General features: G+C 43.2%; 1 long non-coding RNA gene across 3 annotated transcripts; it reads right to left on the reverse strand.

Moving 5' to 3' along the window:
• Positions 1-4,391: 4,391 nt before the first annotated feature.
• On the reverse strand, positions 4,392-17,822 carry LOC115472693. Of its 3 annotated transcripts, none has more exons than XR_003942536.1 (3): positions 17,777-17,822; positions 6,279-6,398; positions 4,392-4,452 (listed from the first exon to the last, which is right to left on the reverse strand). It is a non-coding gene; the product is annotated as an uncharacterized LOC115472693 (long non-coding RNA). The 3 variants fall into 3 exon arrangements; XR_003942535.1 differs by having other exon boundaries at positions 17,733-17,813; XR_003942537.1 differs by lacking the exon at positions 17,777-17,822 and adding an exon at positions 17,435-17,590.
• Positions 17,823-19,633: the final 1,811 nt, after the last annotated feature.

A 19,633-nucleotide genomic window follows, 5' to 3' on the forward strand; every position in this document is an offset into this window, starting at 1 on the left:
ATTCACCATTTCACCACACCTCCCCCCTTAAGAGAGAGACCCCAGACTACGGCCTCTACAGACCACTGTTCGGGTCTCAACAGTGCAGTGTCAGGGTGGTTCTGGCTCTTCCTTTCTGGAGAGTCCATCAGCATTACCATGTTCACTGCCTTTCCAGTGCATATAACAGAAGCTTTTACCACACTCAGCACATGCTAATGGTTTTAATCCTGTATGATTCATTTTGTGAATAGTGAGTATCATCTTCTGACAGAAGCTTTTACCACACTCAGCACATGTGAATCGCTTTACTCCTGTGTGGATTCTCTGGTGCTTTGTTAGCTGTGATTTATAAATAAAGCTTTTTCTACATTCAGTGCATGTAAATAGTTTCATCCTGAAGGGGATTCTGTTTTGACAATTTCCTTTTCGATGGATGCTGCTCTGAGACAGAACAGGGATATAATCTTTCATCTTTCTGAACTTTCCGATATTTTGATAGTTTTCTCTGCCGACAAAAGAATTTTTCAGCTTTAGAAGAGATTGACTGTTTTAACATGTTCTGTGAATAAATTTCCAGCAACTGAAACCTGTAAAATGTGTCTCTTTTATACATCTTTTCTGTTATCCTTGTAGTTCTCTCCCCTTTGACTGAAGGTTTTTCCACAGTCTGTACATTTAGATTGTCTTTCTCTAGTGTCAGATCTCTCTGGTAATATCTCTGCTAGAAGGTCAGGTATGGGTTCACTATCCTGACACTCTTCTGGTGGGCTACACATAGCTAGTACCATGGCTGTGTGATCTGCATAGGCCTTTAACATATATTTACATAAAAGGTACGCTGCTTTCTGTCTGAGTCTATAGATATAACAGTTTGCATCATTCAGGTGCCTTACGACCTTGTACGGTCCTGCCTTAAGTTTAGACTGACGGACTTGGACTAAAACAAGTACCTGCTGGCCCTAATAAAATTCTCTATTTTGAGCCTTATGATCATACCAGGTCTTTTGCTTAGTCTAGGCTGCCTGCAAGTTATCTCTGACAAAGCCCACAAGGTCTTCTAATTTCTGCTGCATGTTAACTACATATTACAAGGGCGTCAGGGGTGTTAACTTTCTCCTCCCAATGTTCTCTTATTAGGTCAAGGGGTCCTCTCACCCTCCAGCCATAAAGCAGCTCAAATGGGGAGAACCCAGTGGACTCCTGAAGTACTTCTCTGTATGTAAACAGTAGGTAGGGCAAGTATTTTTGCCAGTCCTGGTCTCCAGGCTCCACAAAAGTGTTTAACATATGCTTTAATGTCCCATTAAATCTCTCCACCAACCCATTAGTTTCAGGGTGATATGGAATGGTACATACAGATTTCACTCCACAATCTAGTGCACGTGTGGGTCACCCCGATGTCCTGATAGTGGGATATCATGTGTAATCTGTAGTAGTTGTTCTCTGTAAGCCCCGGGCACTATAAGCTGCTTGCCTGTTGTCCACAGCCTATTAAGATCAACAGGACCAGTCTCTCTGTACAACAAGCCCCCTTTCCGTAGGATATGATCTTTACAAGTCTCATTGGTTGGTTAACCAGCCCTCTGCCTCGGGGCTTCTAGGTCAGGGTAAGCGCGCTGTGCTGCCTGTAAAGCCTGTCTCTCTGTCCTGTATCCATATCTGGAAGGGTCTCTGCTGATGACTCTGACAAATCAGGGTCAAAAATCTGATCAATAGCTGTGTCAGTTAAGTCAGGCTGTTCCATACTCACAGCCCCGGTCACCTCAGGAATTGGTGCTGCTGGAAGAGCTGGAGCACCCCCTCCTGCCGCTTGGTCAGCTGGTTCCACCTGGACTGACTCAGGATCTGGAATTAGAGAGGTGGTCTCTGCTGCTTCCGCTTGTTGGGCCGCCCAGGCCTGACTATGGGTCACCATTGAGGAAATGCTGACTCCACTATCAAGGGTAATGATCATTGGACCCATGTCGGTTCCACACAGCATCGGTACCAGCATGTTTTTCATTATTCCTATTTCTCTGTATCCAGGCTTGGTACCCCAATCCAGGAATACTTGAGCAATGGGTACAGTCTCTCTGGATAAATTGGCTAACACTACCTCCGTAATGCGCTATGGAAAAACAGCATCTTCCAACACTAGCTCTGGTCGTAATAAAGTCATGCTAGAGCCAGTGTCCACAAGCCCAGCTACCTGGGTCCAATTCAGAGAGTTACTGGGGTGATGTAGTTTTGTGAAAACCCATCTGTTTCCTTGCTTGATGAATGACCAGTAACTTTATGTGCTGCAGCAACTGTGTGGGCCTCTTTATGAAACTGGAGCCACCCATGAAAGCTGCCAGCTTTGGTGCAGAACTGAAATGCTCTTTAGTGCAGGCTTTGGATTATCTGGGCAATCCACTTTGAAATGTTCTGTACACCCACACTGGAAACAAGGATGTCCGTGCCTAAAGTCTTTAGGTTTCTGGGGAACATTGGAGGGTTTGTCGACTATTTCTGAGGTTGCAGGGATATTTGGCTTAGGGCCCTGGCTGCCCTTAGATCCCGACTGCTGCGGATAAGGACGGCTTCTCTTTGCCAACCTGGGATAGATAGCCTTATAAAGATGTCAGACAATTCAGCCCCCTTTTCTGGAGAACGGGGCTAGTAATCTTGAACATGTTTCCTCACCTCTGGATGACAATGCTGAAGAAACTGCTCCAGGACCATTAGGTTTTGGCAGTCCTCCAGGGTTTTAACTTCAGTTCCACTGAGCCATCGCTGATGCTAGTATCTTAGCTAGATCAAAAACTCACTGTATCATCCGCCCCCTTTTGCAAAGTCCGGAACTTTAGTCTATAGGTCCTGGGGGTAATGGCATAATGGTTCAACAAAGCTTTGTGCACCTCCTCAAACTGGGAGCACGACTCCACAGACAGTCCTTGGCACGCCTCAAGTGCTCTACCAGTGAGCTTTCCTCCCAGATAACACACCCAGTCTTTCTGAGGAATCTTATTGAGGCGGCAAATATTTTCAAAGACAGTTAGATATCCATCAATGTCACCTTGGGTATCAACAAACTGCAGAAACAAGATGGGCCAGATCTGGGCTGTGGATCCTACTTCTGGCCTTGGTGCAGGGGTTGGCCAGGAGCTTTGGATACGAGCCATTTCCAGCTGGAATTCCCGTTCTTCATGCCACAAATGGAATTCACGCTCCTCTCACCACTGCTGCTGTTGGTCTAGCCACTGTTGCTCTAGCATGTAGATCTGCTGGATCTCAGCTGGTGTGGCATCTGGCCCTACCAACTCACAGGCCTCTGCCCATAAGGGGTCTGCTCTCACCCCAAGAGAACTCTGCATAGGCAAGTCTTGCAGTTCCTCCCGCTGAGGTTATCCAGTTGCTCTTGTGTTAGGTTAAGCATATCCAGTGTCTGAGGTCTGCTATCAGTCGCCATCAGTACACTGCTAAACTAACACTACATTAAAAAAAAACCCAACTGAACAGGAAAGGGACCCTGTTACTGCTACATTCATTCACTGTGCTCTGTGTCTGGAGGTAACAGGTAAAGAAAAAAAAACCTCTGAATCACTCAGTGGACGGTGACCCTCACATCACACACTGAGCCTGACAATCCCACCACGTTGCCACCAAAAAAGGACAAGGTCTGTCATGAAATACCTAGCCACTCGCCTGGGGCTACTCGCAGCCACTTGGAGGGTCTATCCCCAGCAGAGTTCAGGTCTGTCTGCATTTGCCACGTGCTCTACACTAGAACCCTCCTCCCACCAATTGGGTCTCAACCACCTCTGGGCGAGTCTCCCGCTCTCAAAGTGTTCCCCAGCGATTTCTACATCACTGGGGCCACACTCCCAGTGGTCCCACAGTTCCTAGAAATCACTCACAGACCCAACACACAAACCACCAGGATTCTTAGTCCAGGCAAGTAAAGGCAATAAAATACAAATGTTTATCGTCATGAAAAATTATAATAATGAACAGAAAAGGTGCAATCAAGAAACAATAGATAACTGAAATATGGATCAATTATAATACTATCTAAACATACACAATCATAATGTAACATATATTGCATATGGGTTTAACCATAGAACGGTGTGAAACTGATATTACATTAGGATGGGAAAACTGTAAAAAGATTCCAAAAGTAGCCATTGCTGCTTTTACTGTAAGTTTAATTATTTACTGTAAATTTAATTATGAACACCTGAAATTTCTAGCTGCATCTTAGAACAGGAATTATTCCATAAGTGCTATATATTAGGATAGTAGTAGCACTCCTTATACTCCCTTATGCCTCAAATAAGCTCCATCTTCTCAGATACAGAGGGGAGAGAAGGGTAACTTCCTTTTGTTGCTTTCTGTCACCCATCTTTTTCCCTGGTACCCTCAGCTCCCTCCGCTAGATAAGACTTACCAGATATTCTTGTCAACTCCTTGCAGCCGTTGAGCTTGTATATGCCGGGACATTTCCACCTGCAAAGAAAGCAGAGTGCTAAGACTCTTTAAGGAGAAAAGTATAAAGTGAGCACTTTTTCCTGGTCAACAATATAAGAATTGCCAGAAGTACCATACTGGGTCAGACCAAAGGTCTATCCGGCCCAGCATTCTGTTTCCAACAATGGTCAATCTAGGTCACAAGTATCTGGCAGGATCCCAAAATGTAACAAGATTCCATGCAGCTTACCCCCAGGATAAGCAGTGGCTTTTACCTTAGGAGTTAATGTATTTTTTTCTCCAGTTATTTGCCAAAACCTCTTTGAGCTACTCTGGTTTTCTATCACATCCTCTGTCAACGAGTTTAGAGCTTAACTATCTATTCAGTGAAAATATTTTGTCACACAACAGAAATGACAAAGAGTTTGAATAAAATACTGAAAAAGAACAGGGAAAAGGGAACTCCAGTAAGACCCGTTTTCTCCTCATATATGCCACTAAATCCAGGCCCTCTTGTAGCTCTCTGCATCTCTCTGCCATATTGGTGTTTGAGTAGTATAGAGGGACCCCTAATAAACAACATAAATGGGAAAAGACCTTCAGTACATTAGGCTCATCGACATACAATTTTGTACACAACTCTTGGTTCTCCCTCCCTCCGCTATTCTTTAGCATCCCTTCTAACCTTGGGAACCTAGATCAGGTACAAAACTTACATCTTCTTAGTAGTTTACACAAAGTTTTAATCGCCAGGTCCCCAAGCTGATCGTAGTTCGTCCCTACAACGAGGGGCAAAGTGTAATGAGCAGCACTAAAAGCAAGGGTAATGTTCACCTAAAGGAGCCAACTCCACCTACTGCACTTTGCAACAAAGTTACAATCCAACACTCTGATTCTGTTTGGTTTACTAGATTTGGAGCTAATCTTCAACAAGAAGATATCGATACATTTTCCCCAGTGGCTATATATATTCAGCAGTGGCACTTACATGTTTAAACTGTATACCAACCTCTTATCTGTAAAACGTTCTATTTGTGTGGCAGCACTTATAAACATATAACACTGCCATTTTCCATATAGTTTTTCGCTCTGTCCCTGGCCTGCCCCAATTCCTGCACAATTTAACTTAATAGAGATGTATACAGCCATATTTGATATATTATCCAGGCCATTAAATTGAAAGCAAAACAGTTCCTAACACACAGCCACTTGTGAATATTAGTCCCCTTGATTTTCAAGTTTTCTATTAGCAATTTGCAGGGTCTTAAGGAACGCTGTGCTCTCAAAACAGATTAGTTTCCTATCTACTTCTACTCTTTCTCCTTCAATATCCTCTTCCATTTTCACCATCAACTACCTCCTATATCTTGAATACTTTCCTCACTCACATTACACCTTATTCTGCACTCTCTGTTCCTCTCTGAGTTGCAGAGAAAGACCAGTATTGTATGTCCAGGAGAGGAACTCATGAAACCAGCTGACTGGAGAGGGACCCTGCAAACTGTATTTGTGTTACAAGTTGCACAAGGACTGTAGAAAATGATATTATTCACTCTTTATTTAGAAATTCATTTTACCCCCAAAATGGGCTGCCATCTCCTACAATAAAGTCAGCATCCAACCTCCCTTTCCTTCCACAATGTTCACCATAATGTGGGTGGGTTTCTCTGCTTTCCATCCACCTCTTTCTCTAGGTCCACACCAAGGCATGCCTGCCACCAGCAACAGAATGTGATCTGTCACTGCCTACAGTTCACAATGGGGCTCATTTTCAAAACAATTAGACTTACAAAGTTCCACAGGTTACAATGTCATTCATAAGAGATTCTTTCTAAATGTTTTAAGCAAAGACAAGTATACCATACCTTCTGGAACAACCTGCAGCTGTTATCTTCTGCTGCCACTCTCAGAAAATGACGATTCAGACTCAATCCTATTCTAACTAGCATAACACAAGCTAGTGCTCCAGTAGATCACCTTTAATCCTTCAAAAGAGAAAAACAAGAGGAGGATATGATAATCTTTAGCTCTCATCTAAAAACCCAAGAAAACCTCATCCTTACATTGGAGGGAGAGACTGCAGAGAGGGACAGAGGAGACTGGATTGGGGGTTGGGGTGGAGGAAGATATGCTGGACTGCTATAAATGCAGACTTTTAATATCAAAACTAAAAAAAAATAATAATAATAATGGGGGGCAGGGGGTGGCTTGGTGAAGGTTTGCCTAGGGCATCAGATACCCTTAGGTCAGCCCTAGATTCTACAGCCTGTTATCAGTACTGGCTCATGGATTATTAAATTCAAGTACAGAAGGTATTTTCCTCTCCCCAGAGGGATTGCATTCTTAGTTTGTACCTGAGCAATGGAGTCATGTCAAGTGTGTTCGATCTAGTAGACCATACAACACTGATGACCCTGCTCGATTATATGGGAGTCAGTGGCACAGTGGCTGCACAGTTCAACAGCTTCCTAAACACTAGATCCTACGTTATAAAGATATCCAACCAGCTATCACCCTCCTGGATCTCCAAATGTGGGGTACCACAGGGCTCACCAATATCACCAACACTGTTCAATGTATTGATGGCTCTACTCGGAAAGGGTTTTAACCCATTCATTTACGCAGATGATGTACCATTTACATACCTTTCAACAATAATATCACAGATATAATTAACAAAGCCAAAACAGGTCTGCTGGACCTTATTGAAAACTGGCCAGAAACTTTCAAACTCAAATTAAATAGAGACAAAACCAAATTCCTAGTACTGTCAAGCCCGCATAACCCCACAGCCCACCAAAACGTCACAATAAACCACCAAACATACCAAATTTATTTATTTGTAGCATTTGTATCCCACATTTTCCCACCAATTTGCAGGCTCAATGTGGCTTACAATTGCTGTAATGGCGGTTGCCATTACCGGATAGCAGAATTACAAAAGGCGTTGCATCAAGGTGCATACATACATGGTAAAGAAGAATACGTTATGGTGGTGCATATTGGTTCCTAAGTGATAGATTGGATTGTAACATACATTAGGTCATCGACTATACTTAAACACAGTTAAAAATACTGGGAATCATTCTTGACAAACACTTGACAGCCAAATAGCAGTAACAACAAAATGCTTCAGAATACTACAGAAAATGAGAAAGATCACTTTCCTAGACAATCATTCCGAATAGTAGTACAATCGACGATACTTTCACAACTAGATTACTGCAATGTAGATTACTGCAATGCAGTATACGTTAGTTGCAAGGAAAGCACACTGAAATCACTGCAAACCATCCAAAACACGGCGGCAAGGCTAATTTTCAAGCAGTCGAAATATGAAAGAGCTACCCCACTACTCGAAACACTGTACTGGCTGCCAATCACGGCAACACTGATCTTCAAAGCGAGCACCATCATCTAAAAAATATTATTTGGTTTGTCTCCAGAATACACGATAAGACTTGGTAGAACTGCAACCCCAGAAACCAGAAGCTACCTACTTCTTCACCTACCCAACTGTAGAAACATAACATACAAATCTATGTGCATGGCCAGATTTAGCTACCTGGGCTCCAAACAGTGGAACTCAATATCAAAGATCACAAGAAGAATCACAAACTATCTTCAGTTTAGGAAAGAACTAAAAACATACCTCTTTAAAAAAATTCTACAACAAGGGGGGAGGGTAAGGGAAAGTCAACTACGGATGTGGAATAGTAACAACACGGAGAATGTTTAGTTAACATGCTTTGGATGGGGGAACAAATAAATTGAGGGTTGGGGGGGAGAAGGAATCCTGGGGGAGTGGGAATAAAAACAAAAAAATTATTGAGTTGTTGAATTGTATTTGGCTGGTGTGAACTAATCTAAAGCTCATATTTGTCTCTTCTAAATGGTATAAGCTGTTTGCACTGTGTTATTTTGATCTCAATAAAAAACGTTGAAACATAAAAAATTCTACAACAAATAACCCACCTATCGATGTCCATTCCAATTACTAATCATAAACTATCCTATAAATCCCGACCAAAGGTAAACTGTAAGCACCACCAAAAGTCTCAACTGAACTATATAATGTAAAAGCAATACTGCTACTGTAAATCAGAATGTAATTTGTAAGCCACTTTAAACCGAAACTTGTTTTTGGGTAACAGTGGGTTACAAGAACTTCCCTTATTCTCAGCCCTAACCACTAGCCCCCCCCCCCCCCACACACACACACACCATTGCATGCATTAGTTATAGAATACCAACACTTACATATGTAAAATGTGTACTCATGCACAGTGAAATGTGAGATGCAACCAACTAGACCACCCTCTCCTAAAAATAAAGGTATTAATCCAGAAATGATTTGTGTGGATAGCCACCCTACACAGACAGTTCAAAAGCAGGTACATGAAAGCAGGCAATAACACTTTAACCTGGTATTATTATGCCAACTATTTGGTTACATACAGTCTCCTCATGGGCTAGTGTTTCCAAATTGCTTAGTTTTGCAGATGATATGACTGGACCAGGTTCCATGAAGGAGATTTTAGGCCAGTCATATTTCTAACAAGCCAATCTGATACATCATGAGTTCAGTGGGTAGAATCAGGGACTACAAATATCACACTGCATTATTCTGTGAGTTCTAAACTAGGATTGGGTAGACTAGCACCTATACCATGAAAGGAATGAATCAGAGTACACTGGATACTGTCTCAGCTAGCGCTCTTATTATTTGTATTATGCCAAAGCCAACTTGTTTCTGGAGTCACCTCACTGTGATCTTCCTCAAGGCATTGAAGAAGAATCCTCGCATGGACTTTGGAGAACTAAATTTTTTTGAATGTGTTACCATGAGGCATATTTTCAAAGCACTTAGACTTACATTACATAGGAACCTATGGAACTCTGTAAGTGCTTTGAAAATAAGCCCCTATACTACCTACCACCTTATTGAGTTGAATAGTGTTAAAATCACTTATATGAACTGTGCTTGTATATTAGATGTCCAGAAGACTTGTATCTTAACATAGATAAGAATGTCAGTTATAAAACATACCTTCCACCATTTGTGACTGCTAAAACCTCTGCCATCTGTACAGATCAAGTGACTTGAATACAATAGCTATCAATTGGGCAGACTTATTCAGTCTGTGCCCTGAAGAGCACAGGTACAAATCAAAGTAGGGTATACACAAAAAGTAGCACATATGAGTTTATCTTGTTGGGCAGACTGGATGGACCGTGCAGGTCTTTTTCTGCCGTCATCTATTATGTTACTATGTAATTCTTCATTATTTCAACAGTTATTGTAAAACTTTATAATGTTGTTCCCAGAGTACAAATTATACCAATGCAGGTCCTTTGGTGGCAAGCTTGAAACCCTGAGACCATATATCAAAGGTACACTGAAAAGCCTACCTTGGCCCCTAATATCTTTTTGTTTTTCACTTTAAAATATGGATAGTAGTCTTTAAAGCTTTCCACAAAATTGGGACCCTCTGCCTGTCAAAGAAACACCACATTTAAGACCTTTTCAGGAAATCTTGCTTAAATTAAGAGCATCCAGTGAAACTAAAGGTTTTTGGTGTCTAAACAGATTCTTTTCATTTATAGGTCCCAGTTTACTGGCAGAAAAATCAATGCTTTAGATAATTACTAGTTCTTTAGAGGAAAAAAAAAAAAAGAAAGAAAGCAAAAATCTCTATTTTTGTCAGCATGTCATCAGTGAAAGGGTAATATGCCCTCCTACTAGCAGACGGGGAGACAGAGCTACTACAGGCTTTAATATATTACTCCCTGTGAAATCCTGCCCCTCTTCAGTAGTTCTATTGACAAAGCTAAGATAAAGGTAAGCAAACAGAGCCCCCTGCTACGAAAGGAAAACAAGGCACAACCAGTACACAAATAAATTGTCTGCCTGGAAGTTAGCCTGGGACCAGGTCACAGAATGCCATGAACTGCAGGGGCACCTTGCACCAGTGCAGCAAACCCCGCTTCTACCTCCTTTGTTTCCACGTTTGTGCGTAGCATGTATTTTTTTGTGTGTGTGTATGAATCTCTTCTCTTGTCTCATTCATCTTATATTAGTCATATAGAGAGATCCCCCTAGCATCCAGATTCCACCATGGGGAAACTCCAGCCGGACCCCCACAAACAGGATTAGACTCAGAATCAGGAAGGTTTGGGAATGGTCTGGAGAAACTAAAGGAAAGAAAATTAGCAGGCAAGATCTAATTTCTCCTTCCTTAGTATATGCTCCAGACCATTCCCAATAAGTGGGAAGTTCCAGAGCAGTACCCAACGAGGGTGGGAAACAGACAAACCCTGAGTCAACACTGTAGCCCCAAAGTCTGCCTCCCGATGTGCATGCACATCCAACCTGTAATGCTTCACAAAAGAAAGCAAATATCTGGAATCGGAACAAATGAACGCTCTACCCACAATGTGGACTGAGTCCAAATAGAATGTGATGTCAATCGCACTGGAGTCCGCTTACCAGTGGCAAGAAAAAATGGCTTCCTTGAACCAGCAAGCCAGTGTTGCTTTAGAAGCAGCCTCACCTCGCCACTGTACGGCAAACAAGACAAATAGACAATCCAACCTACAAAACTCCTTAGTGCGGTGCAGATACAGTGGTGGAAATAAGTATTTGATCCCTTGCTGATTTTGTAAGTTTGCCCACTGACAAAGACATGAGCAGCCCATAATTGAAGGGTAGGTTATTGGTAACAGTGAGAGATAGCACATCACAAATTAAATCCGGAAAATCACATTGTGGAAAGTATATGAATTTATTTGCATTCTGCAGAGGGAAATAAGTATTTAATCCCTCTGGCAAACAAGACCTAATACTTGGTGGCAAAACCCTTGTTGGCAAGCACAGCGGTCAGACGTCTTCTGTAGTTGATGATGAGGTTTGCACACATGTCAGGAGGAATTTTGGTCCACTCCTCTTTGCAGATCATCTCTAAATCATTAAGAGTTCTGGGCTGTCGCTTGGCAACTCGCAGCTTCAGCTCCCTCCATAAGTTTTCAATGGGATTAAGGTCTGGTGACTGGCTAGGCCACTCCATGACCCTAATGTGCTTCTTCCTGAGCCACTCCTTTGTTGCCTTGGCTGTATGTTTTGGGTCATTGTCGTGCTGGAAGACCCAGCCACGACCCATTTTTAAGGCCCTGGCGGAGGGAAGGAGGTTGTCACTCAGAATTGTACGGTACATGGCCCCATCCATTCTCCCATTGATGCGGTGAAGTAGTCCTGTGCCCTTAGCAGAGAAACACCCCCAAAACATAACATTTCCACCTCCATGCTTGACAGTGGGGACGGTGTTCTTTGGGTCATAGGCAGCATTTCTCTTCCTCCAAACACGGCGAGTTGAGTTCATGCCAAAGAGCTCAATTTTTGTCTCATCTGACCACAGCACCTTCTCCCAATCACTCTCGGCATCATCCAGGTGTTCACTGGCAAACTTCAGACGGGCCGTCACATGTGCCTTCCGGAGCAGGGGGACCTTGCGGGCACTGCAGGATTGCAATCCGTTATGTCGTAATGTGTTACCAATGGTTTTCGTGGTGACAGTGGTCCCAGCTGCCTTGAGATCATTGACAAGTTCCCCCCTTGTAGTTGTAGGCTGATTTCTAACCTTCCTCATGATCAAGGATACCCCACGAGGTGAGATTTTGCGTGGAGCCCCAGATCTTTGTCGATTGACAGTCATTTTGTACTTCTTCCATTTTCTTACTATGGCACCAACAGTTGTCTCCTTCTCGCCCAGCGTCTTACTGATGGTTTTGTAGCCCATTCCAGCCTTGTGCAGGTGTATGATCTTGTCCCTGACATCCTTAGACAGCTCCTTGCTCTTGGCCATTTTGTAGAGGTTAGAGTCTGACTGATTCACTGAGTCTGTGGACAGGTGTCTTTCATACAGGTGACCATTGCCGACAGCTGTCTGTCATGCAGGTAACGAGTTGATTTGGAGCATCTACCTGGTCTGTAGGGGCCAGATCTCTTACTGGTTGGTGGGGGATCAAATACTTATTTCCCTCTGCAGAATGCAAATAAATTCATATACTTTCCACAATGTGATTTTCCGGATTTAATTTGTGATGTGCTATCTCTCACTGTTACCAATAACCTACCCTTCAATTATGGGCTGCTCATGTCTTTGTCAGTGGGCAAACTTACAAAATCAGCAAGGGATCAAATACTTATTTCCACCACTGTAACAGCACAGCTCAAAGGTACCTTTCTGCTGTCCGTTTTTTTTTTTCCTGTACAAACACAAGCTGTTCCAAGTCTGCCCAGGGAAGCCTTAAGAGCCCCCTCAAAGGGGAAAGGAGGCCAAGGCAGTCACACCCCAGAGGCCGGATAGGAGGGGAGGGACCCGCTGCATGGACCTCCTGGGCCTAAAAGGACCAGGGCTCACAGATAGGCACCAAGAACACAGTTGCTTTTTTTTTTGTTTGTTTTTTTAAGAAATACAGAAAAGTGTTCAGCTGGTTTGTTGTTCAAAGAGGACCTACACAAAACCCCAATGGGCCCCAAGGGCCAGCACTGCACAGACCTACTGACTATCTGCTGAGAAGACTGAGAAGTACTGAAGGGGGGGGGGGGCAGGCTTGCACAGGGAGTAATATATGTGAGCCTTTAGTAGTTCTCAGTCTCCCCTATCTGTTGGTAGGACAGCAAATTAGCAGGACATGTTTATCCACTCCTACCCTAGCCAAGATAATGTTCAAGCATCTTTCTGACCTCATTTCCAAGTCTCTTTAACTAGTTCCTTTTTCTTACTCTATCTTATCTATCTATATGTTCCTTCTTTGCTTACACCCTATGCTGTATATTAAAATGTTTGTGTGGGCATTGTAATGTAGCATACTATGCCATACTTTGCATTGTTGTTTGAATATCTTTACTGCTGTAACTATTACTTATGTTTGACTTCTTCTTGCTGTACACCACCTTGAGAGAATTCCTTCAAAACGGCAGTAAATAAATCCTAATAAATATTATCCACTTGTTAGGAATGGCCTGGAGCAGACGCTAAGGAATATATATAATTTGCTCCACATAGTAGTCCACCTTTATCCCATTAATATGTATAAACATTATTAAATTGCATTCTGTAATAATTTGCCAATAATTTGGAGGAAGAGTGGCCTAGTGGTTAGAGCACTGATCTTGTAATCCAGAGGTGGATGGTTCAAATCCCACTGCTGCTCCTTGTGATCTTGGGCAAGTCACAACCCTCCATTGCCTCAGGTACAAACTTAGATTGTGAGCCCTCCTGGGACAGAGAAATATCCAGTGTACTTGAATGTAACTCACCTTGAGCTACTACTGAAAAGGTGTGAGCAAATCTAAATAAAATATGCAATGTATTAAAATATTTTCTGTACTTTGTTTAGAGATTTGAATGTGAGGGAGAGGACGCAGAGACCAATAGCGTAAAAACATAACATGAGTTTAAAGCTTGGGATCTCCTAGAGTATAATAGGAAAAAGCTGTGATTCGCTTCTTCCATTCTTTGGCCCATTCTCTGTAGCTATCAACCACTGTGACACAAATAGTAGTATTCCTCCTACTGTAAGGAAATCAGATTTTAAATTCTTTCTAATCTATAGGACACAAACTTGCTCTGAAGAAAGGTAGAGACAGGCTGGTGTAAGGCATGTCACTGGTGTCAGGAGTGCTGGAAGTCAAAATTATTGCTGGACATAAACCAGCTTGACAATATTAAACCAGCTTCTGACCTCTGATAAACTCTCCCCCCTCCCCTTCAGGAACCACTGAGGATGGCACCAAATGGTGGTCAGAGGCCTGATAGCCCTTTGGTTTCTCAATTACTCTTGATTAACATACCTTTTGTTCCATCTGGGAGCAGGGCTTGAGAGCAACCAAGGCCAGACATAGAGGCTCCATCACTAGGGATTTCAAAGAGGGACAACCTATGAAATTTGTCACCTTTCTTCCTGACTTCAGAGAAGTTTTCCTGACTTAAAAATGTAATCTGGAGTTCTGTAAAGGAAATAACTGGGAAGGAGAGAAGTTATTTGATCTCTTTCTGCTCCTGTTCCCTCTCAGTTCTTATTAGGTATAAAGCAGAGCTCAGAGTCAGGGCACTACGGGGGCACTTCTTGCTCTGTCTCTCGGCAGCAGAGCACAGGCCTTTGTTTCTTCTTTTCTTTCTCTGCACACCTCCATCTTTAGCCACCAGAGCACCTGGCTCTGCTCCCCCCATTCTCAGACGGCCCTATTCCAAGGTTTCTTTCTTCCTCTGAACAAACATCCTATCCTTTTTTTCTCTCCCTAAACACACACAGATACAGCCCTGTACCAGTTACCTGTACTAAGTGCTGTGAGCCAATGCATATATGAAAATATAATATATTTTATATATCCAAATCCGTGTGGATTGCGTATTCTTTGGGAACCCACTGCCTCTGTGAAGTGGACCCCGGGACCATAGGCGGTCGGTGGCCCAACTGTTTGGGGAGGCTAAAGGGGGCGGGGTGGAGCTTAAATCCATAATTGTCTGATAACACACAGAAAAAATAAATAAAAAAGTCACAATTAATACCTTTTATTAAATTTAGACATTAGATATGTATCATATGTCAAAGAATAAAGTGGTTGCTCAAAGCATATTCTAACCACAATTGCTCAACTGCAAAACACTATGCACAACTTTGTCCAAAAACACACTCAGTACCATAAATATTACACAGGGCAGACCTAATACACCAATATACCACCCATACGAAAAATGCAGACTGTCAACAATATGAAACAAGGGATCATATCATCACAATTCTCATGTAGAGCCACAAAACATCCTAATTCATGTTTAATGTGGGATAAAATGCCATACATAAGTAAATAAATATAAACTTTTAATGTTGAGCACCTGATTCTCAAAGTGGACATATTCCAAACACTATAATGAAAATAAAATGATCTTTCAAATACTTTTAAAACTTATTTTTAGCACTTTTAAAATTTCAGGGGTCAGTGCAAATCTCTTTGGTATGCAGTGCTCATGTGCAGGAATTCAGCCTAGTTAAATATCTCCTTGGCAACCCAGGACAAGTCCAGCCAACCCCCCCTGCTCTGCTCTCCCAGCAGGTAATCAAATTACAACTGGTTACAAAAGGCTAGAGACGGCTTTCACTGTAGCTGCAGCCTGCTGCTATTTAAACCCCCCAGAGCAGCGGGACTCGCCAGAGAACTACTACTACTATTTAGCATTTCTATAGAAACAGCTGATCCATCCTGCTGTGGCTGGGGAGGCATAGCCTCCCCAAGCCTCTTATACCGGGTGCCTATGCCCGGGACGAACCCTAGACAACGATAGCTGACATCTTGGGTGCTCGTCTCGGTTTCAAAAAGAGGATCTCCAGCTGGGTAAGTAAGACATTGTTTTGCTTTCTGCATGTTTGCATATGTACTTCTAGGCTTGTTAAGGGGGATTGAAAGTTGAAGTAATTTAATGCTGTGTTTGGGGCTGCTCAGAAAAGACTGATAGATCTTCCAACTTTATTGGAAGGGGTACCAAGTGAAACAGTCCCACATTTTTAAACACTACATATCTGTCTTTGGTAATGACTTAATTTCCTGTCACTTTGAACTATTTCTCTATATCCGGCCAGTCTCTGTCTTGGTGAAAAGTCAGCTCTGCCTGACAGGAACCAACAGTTGGCATATCTAATTTAACACCTGCCTTGCTTAATCTATATTCATTCTAAACTGTCTCTCCAGCTCCTCTACTTTATAAAGAGGGCCTTTCCAAATCCAAGAGCTACACAGACCTAGTTCCATATGTATATCTATTACGAAACTAGCCAGGCCCCGGTACCAATTAAAGTATTCTTCAGCAGCCTCAACCATGGACGCTTTTGATCTTAAAGAACTAAAAGTTATGGTACAGACTTATTGTAACAAAAAGGGAGGGCTATTTGAAGGGGAATTCCCAGAGGATTCCTGGTATGACATTCAAAAACAAATGGTACACCATTCCCAAGAGTTCAAAAAGAAAACTAATAAACGGAAATGCCTTTTATACAAGGCCTGTGTAGGGGACTAATTACTTTGAAACAGCAAAATGCAGACCTGACCACTCAGTTAACCAGGGGCCTTGAGGACACACAAGTGTGCATCCCAACCCTAGACAATGATAGCTGACAACTGGCACCACATCAAAAAGTAAGCACTTGTTAACCATCTCCTCCAGATACGGGTGTGGATATAGCAGAGGTTCCTAGTATACTGTTAACATATGTAAAATGATTTGCCCAAAGGCATAAGGAGTGTTATGTATAATTTTAGGTCCTTATTTATTAATATACATTAACACAATTTAATATATGCTAAATACATGCTCAACCCTTGTTATTCTCAAGAGAAAGTATGCCCATGTTTATATACTGTTAGTAAATGAAGCCATTAAACTCTAAGCCCTCTGGAGACAGGAAAATAATGCAAATCACCTTTACAAATAATGAAAAAGTGTGCGCTAACTAATCGTATTCAGAAGGAGGCAAAGATGTTAAACTATATGGCCAAAAGGATGTAGGAAAAAGAGGAGTTGATGGCTATGGAGGAGGGGCTGACTCCATGGCCCACTTCACCCTTATCTGCTGTCATTCTGTATAATACATGCCTCCAGCTGTGAACTTAGTGGCAGGTACATATTCCAGTATAGCATCTTTTAAGCACTGGTAAGTGGTGCAAGGATCTAAGGCAAATGGGCTTTTTGTTTTTCCAGTCGCTGGTTTATAGCTATAAGCACTTGCTGCTGCTAACACAACATCCCACATGCCCTGGGTTAGGAGCAAGGTTAACGGAGTAGAGGACTGGCCCAGTGGTTAGAGCACCGTTCTTGAAATCCAGAGGTAGCCGGTTCAAACCCCATGCCCCTCCTTGTGATCTTGAGCAAGTCACCTAACCCTCCGATTGCCTCAGGTACAAACCTAGATTGTGAGCCCGTCTGGGACAGCGAAATATCCAGAGTAACTGAATATAACTCACCTAGAGCTACTACTGAAAAAGGTGTGCGCAAAATCTAAATAATAATAAATAAGTATTCTTTGCTTTTTAGGTGGCAGGGCCCCGGGTCAGGTTGCAGACAAGCAGTCAAAGGTCAGTCAGTGCAGAACAGACAAAACAGAGAAAATTAAAGCCTTCCCACAAACAGAGGAACAGAACACTCGTTACAATCCTGGGGAAACAGCATCTATATCAATAATATTCAGATATCCTGCTAGCAAACCAGACATGTAACTTGACCAGGACCAGTAACACCTAGCACCACAGCCTGGGAACTGACCTTGTTATTGCCCCTTTTACTGTAATTTTAGTCTATCTATCTACCTCCTAATCCTCCTCGGAACCCACGAATGATCCCTTCGGCAGGAAGCAGGGTTGCCAGGTGGAAATTTTTTTTCCAGCCCAATCCAGCCCAAAAAACAGCCCAAAACCCGCCCAAACACAAACCCTGCCCCTGACACCCCCACCCCCGCGTCATCACCCCCGCCCCCGCCGTCATCAACCCCGCCCCCGCCGTCACCGGCCCCGCCTCCCACGTCATCGGCCCCGCCCCACGTCATCGGCCCCGCCTCCCACGTCATCGGCCCCGCCTCCCACGTCACTAACCCCGCCCAAAACGTCACTAACCCCGCCCAAAAAACGTCACTAACCCCGCCCCCCACGGCCGAAAAAACCGCCCTGAAGCCCAAAAACAGCCCAAAAAACCGCAACCCGCCGCGGGCAAAAATTACCCGCGGCGGGTTGCGGAAAACCACCCAATTGGGCGGTAAAACCGCCCACCTGGCAACACTGCCCCTCTACTCACCCACCCCTAGAGTGACATGTCTTATATAACCTCCCTATCAACCCACTCATTACTTTACCTCACCCATTTCTATTCTTCTATCACCTTCTCCCACTACTCCAACCAGAGTTACACCTAATCACACTGACCACCCTTCAACATCTTCAGTCCTTCTGTGACTGTTCTTTTGTGCTTGACTGCTTAAATATTTTAAATTTAAATGCTTTACTTTTTGTCTATTAGATTGTATGCTCTTTGAGCAGGGACTGTCTTTCTTCTGTGTTTGTACAGCGCTGCGTACACTTTGTAGCGCTCTAGAAATGTTAAATAGTAGTAGTAGTAATGGAGCTGTAATAGCTTACAGAAATTATTTATAATGAAAACAAAAAAAACCCACAAGTTATTTTTCTTCTATATTGGTGTAATATTTTCAATGATGCATACCATAAACATCCAGCTTAAATACTAAAGAATAACACTACACACAATCCTTACAACACCTTAACCTTATTACATGACAAACAATATCACCCTAAACCTTATGTCAAACAGGATCTCTCTATAGTCATTGACCTAATGTAGATTACAACCAATTTACTACTCAGGAACCTTCATGTAACACCATAATGTATTCTTCTTTACCATATATGTACTCACATGGTATATATAATGGAGCTGTAACAGCTTACAGAAATTATTTATAATGAAAACAAGTTATTTTTCTTCTATATTGGTGTAATATTTTCAATGATGCCATGGCAGATAAAAGGAGGGGTGTGACTACTATAGGGGCGGAGCCATAGTGATCCTGCCCCTGGATGGATAGGGGCGCCGACTAATAGGCTGCAGGAGGGCACCAGAAACCCTTGGCACGGCCCTGCTCTCTCTCACACATACTCTCTCCTAACAGGTCCCTTAAAAACATAATTGCCATTAGAGGACAACCTTGCTAGCGCCCAGTGGCGTTCCTAGGGGGGCGGACACCCGGGGAGGCGCCCCGCCCCCCCGGGTGCAGCACCCCCCCGATGCAGCGCGGACCCCCCCCAGGTGCACGCCGCTGGGGGGGGTGCCGCAGCGCGCGCCTGCTCAGAGTTCCCTGACTTCGCGCGTTCGCTGCAGCTCCCTTCAACTCAGAGCAGGTGCGCGCCGCGGCACCCCGCAGCGGCGTGCACCCGGGGCGGACCACCCCCACTGCCCCCCCTTGGTACGTCACTGCTAGCGCCTGTTTAATTTCTTTCAGAAACGGGCCTTTTTTACTAGTCAATACATAATTTATTTTCCTTTATTATACGATTATATAATTGGGAATCTTGGGAACTAATGAGGCATGGTTAAAGTAATATCATGGAATGTGAGGGGGATTTCATCACCCATCAAACGTACCAAAGTCTTACAAG

The sequence above is a fragment of the Microcaecilia unicolor genome, chromosome 6 (assembly GCF_901765095.1).
Source record: "Microcaecilia unicolor chromosome 6, aMicUni1.1, whole genome shotgun sequence".
Taxonomy (NCBI): Eukaryota; Metazoa; Chordata; class Amphibia; order Gymnophiona; family Siphonopidae; genus Microcaecilia; species Microcaecilia unicolor.